Here is a 15927-nt window from a genome sequence, read left to right as displayed (position 1 = left end):
CACGATAAGATATACAAGCATTAATTAACAGTGCATATCCAATGAAATCACCATTTAGTTAAATGTCTTATACAGGATATACCCCTAATACCTGTTATCTAGTACCCTACACACATATGCTCTAGCTCGTACCCCCCCCCCTCCCGGACCCCCCATTGGATAATCCATCCATTATATCAGCTATTTTCAGGTTTCACTTTCACTCTTTAGATAGTTTTAACTTGGCGTGAAGGAGAGAAAGAAGCTCTAGAGACGACACGTTGCACAACGATAGCGGAGGATTTGGAAATATTTCACATTAAACCTGCAGCAGTGAAGGCTCGACTGGAGAGGAGCTCAGAGGACCAGTCAGCAGTATGGGATCAATGGACTACATTGATCTGTTTGGCAATGAACAGATAGAAAAGTCACATAAGGTATTATTGTCTGTTGGTTTATTAAATTAGAACCTAATGTCTGTCCAATAAATGGATACTAATCATTGGAAATTAATTAAAAACGGATGCAGACCGACGGACACAGCGGAGCGATCTAGCCACATAACGTTAACGATCAAAGTAAGATCTACAGATATTGACTGGTGTTGCCGTGAGTTTATTAGTCATAAGGAATTCCACATCACCGTGGCAACCCTTGTGTCCTTATGGTGTCTCTCTCCTCTCAGAAGTCACCAGTGGCCAGTGGCCTGCTCCTAATCAGCTCACTTTAAACTACACCAGTGTCCATGATGTGTGTCTCTCCTCTCCTCCTCTCTCCTCCTCTCTCAGCCAGCTCACTTTAAACTACATCAATGTCCTTAAGGTGTGTCTCTCCTCCCTCCTCCTCTCTCAGCCAGCTCACTTTAAACTACATCAATGTCCTTAAAGGGGAACTATTTTACTATTTCTTTCACTATTTGGGCACTTTTACACAATTCCTGTGAGTCTATGGAACACCTCTGTAATATATATATTTTTTTTATTCATTGTTTTGTATTTCTAATCAAGTCCTCAAAAACAGCATTATGAGAATTTTGAGACATAGATCATATTAATATAAGTTCACATAGCTAGGAAACAATGCTAAACACTCAAAAAGGCCATTTATAAGATAGTTCCCCTTTAAGGTGTGTCTCTCCTCCCTCCTCCTCTCTCAGCCAGCTCACTTTAAACTACATCAATGTCCTTAAGGTGTGTCTCTCCTCCCTCCTCCTCTCTCAGCCAGCTCACTTTAAACTACATCAATGTCCTTAAGGTGTGTCTCTCCTCCCTCCTCCTCTCTCAGCCAGCTCACTTTAAACTACATCAATGTCCTTAAGGTGTGTCTCTCCTCCCTCCTCCTCTCTCAGCCAGCTCACTTTAAACTACATCAATGTCCTTAAGGTGTGTCTCTCCTCCCTCCTCCTCTCTCAGCCAGCTCACTTTAAACTACATCAATGTCCTTAAGGTGTGTCTCTCCTCCCTCCTCCTCTCTCAGCCAGCTCACCTTAAACTACATCAATGTCCTTAAGGTGTGTCTCTCCTCCCTCCTCCTCTCTCAGCCAGCTCACCTTAAATTGCAACAGTGTGACGGCGACCCGACGAGGGAAGGAACACCAGAGGCAGCCTCTGGGAACAGGCTTGTAGACTGTTTCAAACATAACACATGCATTCTAAATGGGTCCAAGGTTAGTTCCTGTTGCAGTGCTAGAATCACAAGAAGAGGATGGGTCACAGCCCCAACGTTCTAAACTAGAATAATAATAAGAGGATGGGTCACAGCCCCAACGTTCTAAACTAGAATAATAAGAGGATGGGTCACATCCCCAACGTTCTAAACTAGAATAATAATAAGAGGATGGGTCACAGCACCAACGTTCTAAACTAGAATAATAATAAGAGGATGGGTCACATCACCAACGTTCTAAACTAGAATAATAAGAGGATGGGTCACAGCCCCAATGTTCTAAACTAGAATAATAAGAGGATGGGTCACAGCCCCAACGTTATAAACTAGAATAATAATAAGAGGATGGATCACAGCCCCAACATTCTAAACTAGAATAATAATAAGAGGATGGGTCACAGCCACAACGTTCTAAACTAGAATAATAATAAGAGGATGGGTCACAGCCCCAACGTTCTAAACTAGAATAATAATAAGAGGAGGGGTCACAGTAACAATGTTCTAAACTAGAATAATAATAAGAGGATGGGTCGAAGCCCCAACGTTCAAAACTAGAATAATAAGAGGATGGGTCACAACCCCAACGCTCTAAACTAGAATAATAAGAGGATGGGTCACAGCCCCAATGTTCTAAACTAGAATAATAAGAGGATGGGTCACAACCCCAACGCTCTAAACTAGAATAATAATAAGAGGATGGGTCACAGCCCCACAGTCACATTAAACACTGCCTTGCTGCACCTACACGTGTAGTACAGGTGTGTGTGGGTCTGGACGTGTTTCTGCCTGGATAACCTCTTAACACAATCTGCGTCATAAACGAGTTAACTCGTTATTGGCCGCCATGCGTTGAGCACCAGAAACGAGTTAACTAGTTTTTGGGATTGTTACTTCATTTATTCGCTATATCTATTCATAATTCATAGCTGAAGCCTCTGGTATCCTCTTCAGAGCCTGTCTGAGCTGGCAGACGGTCAACACCGCCCTCTACTGCCAGGCGGAGCTATTGCATCTCATTGAAAATGGGTTGGTGTGTTTTAGGAGGCAATCTGAGCCGGGCGGGCAGGGTTTAAATACTCGGGCGAACCAGTTCTATACAATGGTGGCATCGAGCAGTAACTCCGCCTGCCCGTCATTGTGAACCGGTCGGTAGTGTGGTGCGGACCTCCACGAGCATTATTTGGAATTGCGATCAGATATTTGGATGATCTCTTTTGCATTACATCAGATACAAGGTAAGAAGATTATATATAAATTTGATCGTTGATCTGACATTTATTTCTACCGCGATCACAGCTATATGTGTGGACCGTGTATGGCTGTTTACCGTTGGCTGCGGCGGGGGTGGGGGGGGGGGAGCGCCCCGCTACAACGGTCATTTCATGTATGGACGAGGAGACATACTAATGGTGATCTAGCGTTGATTTCAGGATGATTAGATAATCAGCCGAAAAATTACAATGTGATGACTGGATTACAGTAAAAAGCCTTTTCTCGCCTTTTTCCTGGAATTACTGAAAAACACCCAAACCATACTCTATTCAAAGCGGTATAAAACGGAAATGTAACGATGAAAAAACAATCTGTCTCCGGAATGTTGACTAGAAGCAACTCACTGAGACCCGACGGCGTTATTAGACCCATAGATATAATATAAGATATATTTGAAGCACTTGCAAATGTCACAGTCTAAAACTATATCCATTGAATAAAGACCTGGCGATGAATGGGGTATCAGCGCCCCCTGGTGCTGGCGGCCGGTGTCGTTGGAATCGGACACTCGTTGGCAACAACGCTGACCAATCATTTTCACCATCAGCGGTGACTGGTCAGTTCTCGAGTGTATACAGTCCGACGTAGCGTCATGTAACTCGAGAACCGAGGCCCGGAATTAGTTGAGTGAGGTGGCGTTCGAACGGTGGCATATGATCGCAGAATAATACATCCCGAGCCGGTAGACGCTCGCAAAGTGTCGCAACGTATGGGCATGATGGCCCGAATCTATTGCATGGTAAGAGGTTAAAGGCGTCTCTTTAAAGTCTTCAGGGTAGAAATATATTTTTTATTTCGTCCTTCATCCTTCCACAAATCTTTCTGACTCCTCAGTTTATTCCCCATATGCCTCCCTCCCTCCTCAGTTCTTTGCCTCTATTTTTCATTCCCCCTCTCTCTCTCTCTCTCTCTCTCTCTCTCTCTCTCTCTCTCTCTCTCTCTCTCTCTCTCTGTCATGTATTTTTCACTGCCTGGGAAACATCTCAGCATGAGCGCCGGTTCAACTTGGCTCAACAGGATATCAGAGTGAAAATGGAGCGAGTGATGAAGAGAGAAGTGGGGGAGAAAGAGGGATGGGAAGGAGATAGACATGATTAACAAGTGTCTTTTAAGGGGGGTTGATGGGTTGAGAGTGAAAGAGGAAAAGTGATAGAAACCCAGAGAGAGTGAGATGGATATGTAAGTGGACGAGGAACATGTGATGGGTGATGGGAGGGGCCATGCTCTGAGCGAGATATATGTAGAAGGAGGAGGGAGTGAGCTAATGAGGGAGGGAGGGATGGATGGAGGGAGGAAGGAAGGGTGCACTAGATAATATGATGGATGGATGGATGAAGGGTGCATTAGATAATATGATGGATGGAGGGATGGATGGATGAAGGGTGCATTAGATAATATGATGGATGGATGTATGGATGGATGGATGAAGGGTGCATTAGAGAATAGGATGAATGGATGAAGGGTGCACTAGAGAATATGTGGGATGTAGGAATGGTGCACTAGATAAGATGTGCGATGTAGGAATGGTGCACTAGAGAAGATGTGCGATGTAGGAATGGTGCACTAGAGAAGATGTGCGATGTAGGAATGGTGCACTAGAGAAGATGTGCGATGTAGGAATGGTGCACTAGATAAGATGTGCGATGTAGGAATGGTGCACTAGAGAAGATGTGCGATGTAGGAATGGTGCACTAGATAAGATGTGGGATGTAGGAATGGTGCACTAGATAAGATGTGCGATGTAGGAATGGTGCACTAGATAAGATGTGCGATGTAGGAATGGTGCACTAGAGAAGAGGAGGGATGTATGAATGGTGCACTAGATAAGATGTGCGATGTAGGAATGGTGCACTAGAGAAGAGGAGGGATGTATGAATGGTGCACTAGATAAGATGTGCGATGTAGGAATGGTGCACTAGAGCATATGATGGATACATGCATGGTGCACTAGAGAAGATGAATGATGTATGAAGGGTGCACTAGAGAAGATGTGGAATGGATAAAGGTCGCTTTCACATAATAGTTTTGGTGGACTCGGTGCGGTTCTGGGGGTGAAGTTGCAACATTGTTGCATTCTTCATTTGGTTCGCCTGCGTTCACATAGGCGGACCGAGACCTTCTGAACAATGTCACGCGGTCGAAAAAGGGCGCTTGTCTATTGGACAGTGGAAATGTGTGTGTGGCTGCAAGCCGTGTGTGTGCGCGCGCGTGTGTGAGTCTGTGTGTGGACTGTCTGCGAGCCCTCCAGTTTTGACATGGCATTGATCCATTGTTCTATTGAAGCACATTACCACCATCCTCTCGCTAAACAACTTGTAGACCAATAATAATAATAATATAATAATAATAGTATTGACGTGGCATTGATCCATTATTAATGCAGTGCGCCTCGGTAATAATAATAAGCCGCGTTTTTTCTTCCTTCTTCCCAAGATGCACAGTTAGATATATAGATAGATAGATAGATAGATAGATAGATAGGTAGATAGATAGATAGATAGATAGATAGATAGATAGATAGATAGATAGATAGATAGATAGATAGATAGATAGATAGATAGATAGAGAGATTAGATGCAGTGTGCTTGTTTTGCAGTGAGTGCTGCGAGCAGTGGTAATAATAATCACTTCCTATATTTGGTTCGCGTTTGGTCCGCTGAAGCCGAACCGAGACCGACGTTTTCAGGCGGACCAGAGTTCGACTGTTTGGTCCGCGAACCGAGTTCGATGCGCATTCACACAGACCCGAAAAACCGGACTATCGAATTCTGGTCCGAAAGTCCGGACCAAACAGCCCCTGTGTGAAAGCGACCTAAGGGTGCACTAGAGCAGGGGTTCCCAAACTTTTCAGGCCGGGGCCCAGAAAATAAGGCGTCAGAGAGCCGCGGCCCAATGCACATCGTCTGGCCTTTTTTTTTTTTTTTTTTTTTTTTTTTCATGTGACCGATTTTTTACGCCAAATATCACTTCAATCCTATTAAGTTAGTTCAAGTTAGTTATTCATTTATATGTGCTATTTATGAGAGGGCTAACTTGTTGCAAAATAATAATGATAATAATAATAGCCTCATTAAAATACTATTGTTGCTTCGGTTGTTTTCAGCGTTTTATGTGCATAATCTGTTATTAAGTTTGAAATGTTCGTTGAAATAAGTAGTTTTTTCGTTTTTGTTTATTTATTAAGTTAATATAAAACCATATAGTCACATTTTAGAATACAATAGAATAGAATTTTAGAATACAACTAGAAACACTGTCCTGGCCTGCTTCTAAGTTCAGTGGCCTGACAAAAAAAAAAAAAAAAAAAAAAAAATTTTTAAATCATCTCGCGGCCCATCCGTGGCTGCTCGCGGCCCACCTTTGGGTCGCGACCCCAACTTTGGGAACCACTGCACTAGAGAAGAGGATGGATGGAGGAAGGGTGCACTAGAGAATATGATGGATGGATGGATGGTGGAGGGGGAGTGAGGGGAATGCAGGGATGAAGGGAGATTAGGGGGTTAGGGCACAGGGAAGAGAGGTGAAGAGGGTAATGTAGAAAAAGAGGGAGATCAGGATTGATAGAAATGGGGAGGGGGAGAAAGAAAGAGAGGATGGCTGACAGAAGAATACAGTGCGATAATGAAGATGCTGCAATGGAGTGAGAGAATGAGAGGGGGAGATAAAGAGAGAGGGAGAGAGCAGTGGAGGTGTGCTGACCTACTTAGGAAAAGACGGATGGTGCATTTTATGGATACATAGAAAGAGAGACGAGAAGAGAGAGAGGGGGAGGTGGACATAGAGGGGGATAGAGATGTGGAGAGAGATGGGCGTGATGGGGAGAGATAGGGAGGTGGAGAGAGAGATGGAGGGAGAGAGGGGGAGAGATGAGTATAGAGAGGATAGTATATGTGGATAGAGATGCGTGGAGAGAGGGATGGAGAGGTAGATATAGGGGGAGAGCTATAGATAGAGGGATGTTGGGAGAGAGGGAGATAAAGAGCAGTGTAGAGGGGGGAATGTGACACAGGGTAGATAGAGTCTTGGCATGCCAGTGAGGCTCAATTTAAATTTGAATAGAGAGGGAGATGATTGGCAGTCAGCCATTTTGGATTGTCTGGTTGATGTGACTAACAGCCATGAGGAGACACCTCCAGTCGTGTTCTAATATTCACACACACATACATGCACGCGCACACACACGCATACATACACACACACACACACACACGTGCACACACATACATAAATGCACACACGCACACACACACACACACACGCACAAACACACAGACACACACACACACACACACAGACATACACACACACACGCACACACACGCACAAACACACACACACAGGCATACACAATGCCAAGTCACACTGTCACTCACTCACTCACTCACTCACACACACACACACACACACACACACACACACACACACACACATACACACACACACACACACACACACACACACACACACACACACACACACACACACACACACACACACACACACGGAGTGGCATGTGTTCAGTGGAATTTGCACCCGTCAGTTTTGGCTCAGGGGACTCGGCTCATGTTCTGTCTAGCAGAAGTAACTCAAGCATGACTCAATGAGGTGTGTGTGTGTGTATGTGCGCACACTTGTGCGCGCTTCACATCTGCACGAGTAGTGAGTGTATGGTGTATATTGTGTTTTCATAATCAGTTTAAAGTAATTTGAGTTGAGGGTTAATTCCCCACAGTGAAGCTGTAATAAAGAGACCACGCTGATCAGCTACAGTACCTGTTTCCCTGCCATTACACCAGGCAGACTGATCAGCTACAGTACCTGTTTCCCTGCCATTACACCAGACAGACTGATCAGCTACAGTACCTGTTTCCCTGCCATTACACCAGACAGACTGATCAGCTACAGTACCTGTTTCCCTGCCATTACACCAGGCAGACTGATCAGCTACAGTACCTGTTTCCCTGCCATTGCACCAGACAGACTGATCAGCTACAGTACCTGTTTCCCTGCCATTACACCAGACAGACTGATCAGCTACAGTACCTGTTTCCCTGCCATTGCACCAGACAGACTGATCAGCTACAGTACCTGTTTCCCTGCCATTACACCAGACAGACTGATCAGCTACAGTATATGTTTCCCTGCCATTACACCAGACAGACTGATCAGCTACAGTACCTGTTTCCCTGCCATTGCACCAGACAGACTGATCAGCTACAGTACCTGTTTCCCTGCCATTGCACCAGACAGACTGCACTGATCAGCTACCTGTTTCAAATGACACAGCACTGAAAAAAGCGAAAAACAAATCTGCAGTGAATTACGTGAGCCAATTTGCTCACCACCACAACCATAGACATATATAAAGGCTAGATGACTCACCCGCGCTGCTGGCCAATGGAGACCGACGTTGCCACATGGCGGCCATCTTGCCACAGGCAGCACACCCACTCATACCATGAAGGTCTATGGTGCATGTACTATTGAAATAACCATAGCTTGCAACATTTTCTACCGATTTTCTAACGGTTTGGTTTGTTATACACGTCAGAGATGTAGTTATCGTGCTGCATACTTATAATGGATACTTCATATGAAAATAATGTCAATATATATTGTCCAAGCATCCCTGAATCATAGCCACGTTAATAACGTTTGTAATAAACCAACCCGTTTGTAAATTGGTTGAAAATCGAGCAAGCTATGGTTATTTCAATAGTACAAGCACCATAGATATGAGTGGGCGTGCTGCCTGTCACACACACACACACACACACACACACACACACACACACACACACACACACACACACACACACACACACACACACACACACACACACACACACACACACACACACACACACACAAGATGGATCACTTTGTTCACAGTTTTAAATTGTACAGACAGACCAGTTCAACATGTGCAATGCTTTTTTCCTCTGGATCCAAAATCCTAGTATATTTGTCTTGTAAACAATAAGTACACACAATAATCAAATAATGGTATTGTGACACCTTATTTAATTAAATTAAATACATTTAGCCAACATTTGGTCTATTTGTATGCATTTAATTATAGATAATGACTTTGTGTGTAGCGTATAGCAGGGTTGTATTTGTACAGTACATTATGTGTCATTTTGGCATCATGCATCTTGCTCGTCCCAGAAAGTGAATACACCAAACGCTCGATGAAGAGAAGAAAAGCCAAACCTCACTAATTCCTAGGGGTGGGAATCGCCAGAGACCTCACGATACGATACGATACTATCGCGATACTTGCATCACGATACGATAGTATCGTGATACTAAATATATCGCGATACGCTGAGTATTGCTCTACATGCAGACATCACAGCACTCACCTTCCCACCTCCCACTGGAGCGAGCTCTACATGCAGACATCACCTTCCCACCTCCCACTGGAGCGAGCTCTACATGCAGACATCACCCTCCCACCTCCCACTGGAGCGAGCTCTACATGCAGACATCACCCTCCCACCTCCCACTGGAGCGAGCTCTACATGCAGACATCACCCTCCCACCTCCCACTGGAGCGAGCTCTACATGCAGACATCACCCTCCCACCTCCCACTGGAGCGAGCTCTACATGCAGACATCACCCTCCCACCTCCCGCTGGAGCGAGCTCTACATGCAGACATCACCCTCCCACCTCCCGCTGGAGCGAGCTCTACATGCAGACATCACCCTCCCACCTCCCGCTGGAGCGAGCTCTACATGCAGACATCACCCTCCCACCTCCCGCTGGAGCGAGCTCTACATGCAGACATCACCTCCCACCTCCCGCTGGAGCGAGCTCTACATGCAGACATCACCCTCCCACCTCCCACTGGAGCGAGCTCTACATGCAGACATCACCTCCCACCTCCCGCTGGAGCGAGCTCTACATGCAGACATCACCCTCCCACCTCCCACTGGAGCGAGCTCTACATGCAGACATCACCTCCCACCTCCCGCTGGAGCGAGCTCTACATGCAGACATCACCTCCCGCTGGAGCGAGCTCTACATGCAGACATCACCTCCCACTGGAGCGAGCTCTACATGCAGACATCACCTCCCACCTCCCGCTGGAGCGAGCTCTACATGCAGACATCACCCTCCCACCTCCCACTGGAGCGAGCTCTACATGCAGACATCACCTCCCACCTCCCGCTGGAGCGAGCTCTACATGCAGACATCACCTCCCGCTGGAGCGAGCTCTACATGCAGATATCACCTCCCACTGGAGCGAGCTCTACATGCAGACATCACCTCCCGCTGGAGCGAGCTCTACATGCAGACATCACCTCCCGCTGGAGCGAGCTCTACATGCAGACATCACCTCCCGCTGGAGCGAGCTCTACATGCAGACATCACCTCCCGCTGGAGCGAGCTCTACATGCAGACATCACCTCCCGCTGGAGCGAGCTCTACATGCAGACATCACCTCCCGCTGGAGCGAGCTCTACATGCAGACATCACCTCCCGCTGGAGCGAGCTCTACATGCAGACATCACCTCCCGCTGGAGCGAGCTCTACGTCCAGACATCACAGCACTCATCTTTGTGTGTGGGAACTGGGAACACATTTGACCAGACATTCAATATTCACACATCACACATAAGCTCTTAGAAACACCCAAAATGTTATTGCATCACGCCGCCCCCCAACCCAGCATCCAGCCTCGTCCTATTCCGTTTGAGAGTGGTTCCCGACGAGACATCAGAGAAGTAATTTACTCTGCGCGTGTCGGAACACATTACGAGACTCCCAACATTTTAAACATTACACGGCTCCATTATTCAACAGCTCACGAGCACTTAGACTCTCGGAAGGATCCACTAAGTTGTGTCCGCCTCGTGTTTCGGCTACTTCCCCGTTTTCTGTTTGAGTCAAGTTCTGAACCCAGACATTTAGGACTTGCACAGAACAGAACTCCCGTGAATCCCACAGAACATTAGAGAGTCCATTGCATTCAACACCTTCCAAGTATAATCTTAGGAATTGGTTTATAGATAATCAAATATGTGAACACTGATGTGTATACTATGTGGGGATGAACTGTGTATGTTGCAAGGGCTGAATTATTTATGTTATTGCTAATGTCTTTGTACTTGTGCTTTCATCTTTCATGTACTAGGTACTAGCCCATTATTTCTGGCAGGGGGACTGCCAATGTTGTTTTGGCTACAATTGGGTACATTTACATTGCGATTTTATGAAATATTCCTTAATGTACGTTGTCCCTCTCTAACAAATACATTGAAACTGAACTGAAACTGAACTGAAAAATACGTTTTTTTTAAGTGTATCCTAATGTGCGAATCCTCTTCAAACATCAAACCGAGCAGAATTATTATTATTATAATTATTTCTAAACAGAACCCCTTGTCAACATGCGGCGACTGGAGCCACGGTCGCACGTCTGACCACGCGGGGGTTTCAGACGACGCTCCGTTCTGTTCGGAAGCGCTCGGAACTCGTAAACACGGATGTCGCAGAAGAACCAAAACCTCTCTCTCTCTCTCTCTCTCTGTACGACAACAGTGTTACATGTTACTCCACCGTTGAACGCGTTAAGAGCTCAGATTTGATGAAATATTGATTTCGGCTTGTCTCGGTCGTGTTTGTTCTCTTTCTCTCTGCTTCTCTCGGGGCTTATTTAAACAGCGCTGTTGTTACCACGTTCCAACTCAAAATAGCTACTCGGAGCCTAGCCTGTGTGTGCGTCAGTGGTGGAAAGTAACTAAGGCCCCGTTTAGACGGAAACGCTAGCAGGTGAATCCGCAAAAATATTTTTGCTGATGTGCCTTTTGTTTATACGGAAACGGTGTTTTTACGGGGTGAAACCGCAAAAAAGTGAGACTACCTTCCAGGGTGGAATTCCTAGAAACGCAAAAGCTTTGCGATCTCGTCTAAACTATCAAAACGTATAAATCTGTTAAAACGATGACGAAAGGGTTGTCACGGCTCTGGTCGCGCGTACTGCTTACGTCACAGGTAGCAGGTATGCGCCAGTAGCCGAGACGTAAACAAAGCAAGTATGTCTGACTTATATCAACGGAGATCACCTGAAGGCTACATTGGCAGTACTTTTAACCCTTTCACTGCCACACGACAGAAGGTTAACCCTTACTATCACACAACCGGCTGTCGTGTGGCAGTGAAACGGTTAAATACACAAGAATCTGTCCGCGGCGTGAGTGGCCCCACTGTCTGTGAGTGACTCTGCTTTGGTGCAATCACATTCCCCATCCACAGTCTGCGAATCAGAGGCAGAGTAGGGCGGGTCTTCACAGCACGTCATGTGACATATGCGCCAATCGTGTGACAGCGGGTCTCCGTCGTTACAGCGTCGTCTGCACGGAGAATTCCACTCCAAAACGCTCGTCTAAACGTAAAATTAAAAGTGAAACCGCAAGATGACTTTTGCGGTTTCTGTTCACAAAACGCTCGTCTAAACGGGGCCTAAGTAGTTGTACTCAAGCACTGTACTTAAAGGAACACGCCAACCTTTTGGGAGATTCGCTTATTTCATCACCTCAAAAGCCCTGTTTTTCAAAAAGCAACAGGGCTTTTGAGGTGATGAAATCACTGCGCCCAGGCAGCAGTGGTTGGGCAATTTCTTTTTTCATTATATCTGTTTAGAAAACGAAAATGTTTAATCCTTTTTTATTATAATTTTTTTTTTACGTGGTAAAAACACAGGTCACAACATGTTTACAGGACAGTTTTGAAGTTGTATTTGGAGTGTATTGTGTAACTGTTGGGAACTAGGCTACACTGGCACACCTACTTCCAGTGAATGACGCTAAGCTAGGCTAACGGTGCGGCTGTTCCCTAAGCCTGATGCATGCACAGAGAAGAAAAGGGTATCTGCTTGTCTAACTCCAGGGCAGATGGCAAATAAGCTAATTTACCAAAAGGTTGGCAGGTTCCTTTAACCTTAACACATTGGCGGCCACTGGGATGAGTCTAATAAATCTCTATAGGACCGGGAAATGTAAACAGACGTGGGGCTGTTTGTAGAGCTAAATCTATACTTTATAGTATTGCTATCTGTCCATTCTCATTGTCAATTGAGTCCATAAACCGTCCCTTCAAAATGGCTTAAAGGGGGGAAAAAAATCATCAATACGTTCTCATTTTATAGTGCCGTGAATATAAACGTTATACAGGATTTGGTCTAGTATATTTTCTGGAAGGCTAGATACAGGGCTAATAGCTGCTAACGTTATATCCAATGGCATTTCCGTTATACATATGCTACAGAAATAACTCAAACTGCATATGATCGGCACGATCCGCAAGCATGTATGCATGAAAGGGGGGGGGGGGGGGGGGCGGTGACGCAATTTCTTATTATTGATTACTAATAACCGTGTTCGTCTAACTAGCCAGTCTGTCTAAATGTGTGTGTGTGTGTGTGTGTGTGTGTGTGTGTGTGTGTGTGTGTGGGTGTGGGTGTGTGTGGATGGGTGTGTACCCCTGTCCATTTCAAGAGCTCAGGCATCAACGTGGCCGGGTAGCGCAGCAGACTAAGCGTCTGTCTACCACCGCAGAGACACTGGTATCGAATCCAGCTGTCAGCGGTGCCTCCGGCTTGGTCGGTCGTCATACTGACACAATTGGCAGTGTCAGCGGGAGGGAAGCCGGTGGGTGGTAATCTGGTCGTTGTAAACAGCGACTCCTACAGGTCGGTCAGGGCGCCTGCACAGCGAGGAAGGGATCTGGGTGTGCCCTCCCACGCGCTACACTCACCCAATGAGAGTCCTCGCTGCCAGGTGAAAAGAGGCTGCTGGCTGTCTCCTATGTATCGGAGGAAGCATGTGATAGACTTCAGGGCTCCCTAGACCGGCAAGTAGGTGGCAAATGTGCGCAACAACCTGGAAGGGGAGGGGGGAATTGGCATAACGACTAAATTGGGATGGGAGGAAAATACAAAAAAAATAGCAGGAGAAAAAGTGGATACAAAAAAAAAAGAGCTCGGGCATCAGCAGTGTGTGTTCATAACAGATTGTTCTTATATAGTGTGTGTGATGTGTGTCAGCTTGTGCGTCATAGAGATGTTTGTGTGTGTACAGGTTGAATGGGTCTGTGATTGGTGTGTGAATGTGTTTTAGGTGTGTATGTGTGTCCAGCGATATTTAGACTGTGTGTACGTGTGTATGTGTGTGTGTGTGTGTGTGTGTGTGTGTGTGTGTGTGTGTGTGTGTGTGTGTGTGTGTGTGTGTGTGTGTGTGTGTGTGTGTGTGTGTGTGTGTGTGTGTGTGTGTGTGTGTGTGTGAACTCAGTCCCTTGCCGATGTCTCAGATACAGCAGCAGTATTTAAGAAGAACCTTTGCCGCAGCTGCCTTTCTATATATTATATTTCTTTCATAAATGCAAATGGCAGAGGCGGAGGATGAGACGTTGAATAATTGGTGAGGGAGCGGGCGAGAGGGGAGGGGGCGAGGGGAGGAGGGGAGGGGGCGAGGGTAGAGGAACGGAAATGAGATGAGAGGAGCCGGGGAGAGGGCAGGCCAAATGGAGAGAGGAGGAGAGGACAGGAAAGGGGGCGAATATGAGATGATGACAGGAGAGGGCAGGGTTTGGATGAGAGGAGAGATGGAGAGGAGGAAATGAGAGAAGAGCGGATGGGTGACAGGAGGAGAGGAGGATGCACATGGTGTAGATGAGAGGAGCAGGAGCAGGCAGGGTGTAGAGGAGAGGAGCAGGCATGGTGTAGATGAGGAGAGGAGGAGGCAGGGTGAGAGGAGGAGAGGAGCAGGCATGGTGTAGATGAGGAGGAGAGGAGGAGGCAGGGTGAGAGGAGAGGAGGAGGAGGCAGGGTGTAGAGGAGGAGAGGAGGGAGGAGGCAGGGTGAGAGGAGGAGATGAGGAGGAGGCAGGGTGTAGATGAGGAGAGGAGGAGGCAGGGTGAGAGGAGGAGAGGAGCAGGCATGGTGTAGATGAGGAGGAGAGGAGGAGGCAGGGTGAGAGGAGGAGGAGGCAGGGTGTAGAGGAGGAGAGGAGGAGGCAGGGTGAGAGGAGGAGAGGAGGAGGAGGCAGGGTGTAGAGGAGGAGAGGAGGAGGCAGGGTGAGAGGAGGATAGGAGGAGGAGGCAGGGTGTAGAGGAGGAGAGGAGGAGGCAGGGTGATAGGAGGAGATGAGGAGGAGGGTGAGAGGAGGAGAGGAGGAGGCATGGTGAGAGGAGGAGAGGAGGAGGAGGCAGGGTGTAGAGGAGGAGAGGAGGAGGAGGCAGGGTGAGAGGAGGAGAGGAGGAGGCAGGAGGAGAGGAGGAGAGGAGGAGGAGGCAGGGTGAGAGGAGGAGAGGAGGAGGCAGAGTGAGAGGAGGAGAGAAGGAGGCAGGGTGAGAGGAGGAGATGAGGAGGCAGGAGGAGATGAGGAGAGGAGGAGGCAGGGTGAGAGGAGGAGAGGAGGAGGTAGAGTGAGAGGAGGAGAGAAGGAGGCAGGATGAGAGGAGGAGGCAGGAGGAGAGGAGGAGAGGAGGAGGCAGGGTGAGAGGAGAGGAGGAGGTAGAGTGAGAGGAGGAGAGGAGAGGAGGAGGCAGGAGGAGAGGAGAGGAGGAGGAGGCAGGAGGAGAGGAGAGGAGGAGGAGGCAGGAGGAGAGGAGGAGAGGAGGAGGCAGGAGGAGAGGAGGAGGCAGATTGAGAGGAGGAGAGGAGGAGGCAGGGTGAGAGGAGGAGAGGAGGAGGAGGCAGAGTGAGAGGAGGAGAGGAGGAGGCAGGAGGAGAGGAGGAGGCAGGAGGAGAGGAGGAGGCAGGAGGAGAGGAGGAGAGGAGGAGGCAGGGTGAGAGGAGGAGAGGAGGAGGCAGGGTGAGATGAGGAGAGGAGGAGGCAGGATGAGAGGAGAGGAGGAGGCAGGATGAGAGGAGGAGAGGAGGAGGCAGGATGAGAGGAGGAGGCAGAGTGAGAGGAGGAAAGGAGGAGGCAGGATGAGAGGAGATGAGGAGGCAGGATGAGAGGAGGAGAGGAGGAGGCAGGATGAGAGGAGGAGAGGAGGA

The sequence above is a fragment of the Notolepis coatsorum genome (assembly GCF_963971535.1).
Source record: "Notolepis coatsorum genome assembly, chromosome: 3".
NCBI classification, from domain to species: domain Eukaryota; kingdom Metazoa; phylum Chordata; class Actinopteri; order Aulopiformes; family Paralepididae; genus Notolepis; species Notolepis coatsorum.
The sequence above is the reverse complement of the archived record's forward strand: the minus strand, read 5'-3'. Positions refer to the sequence as shown.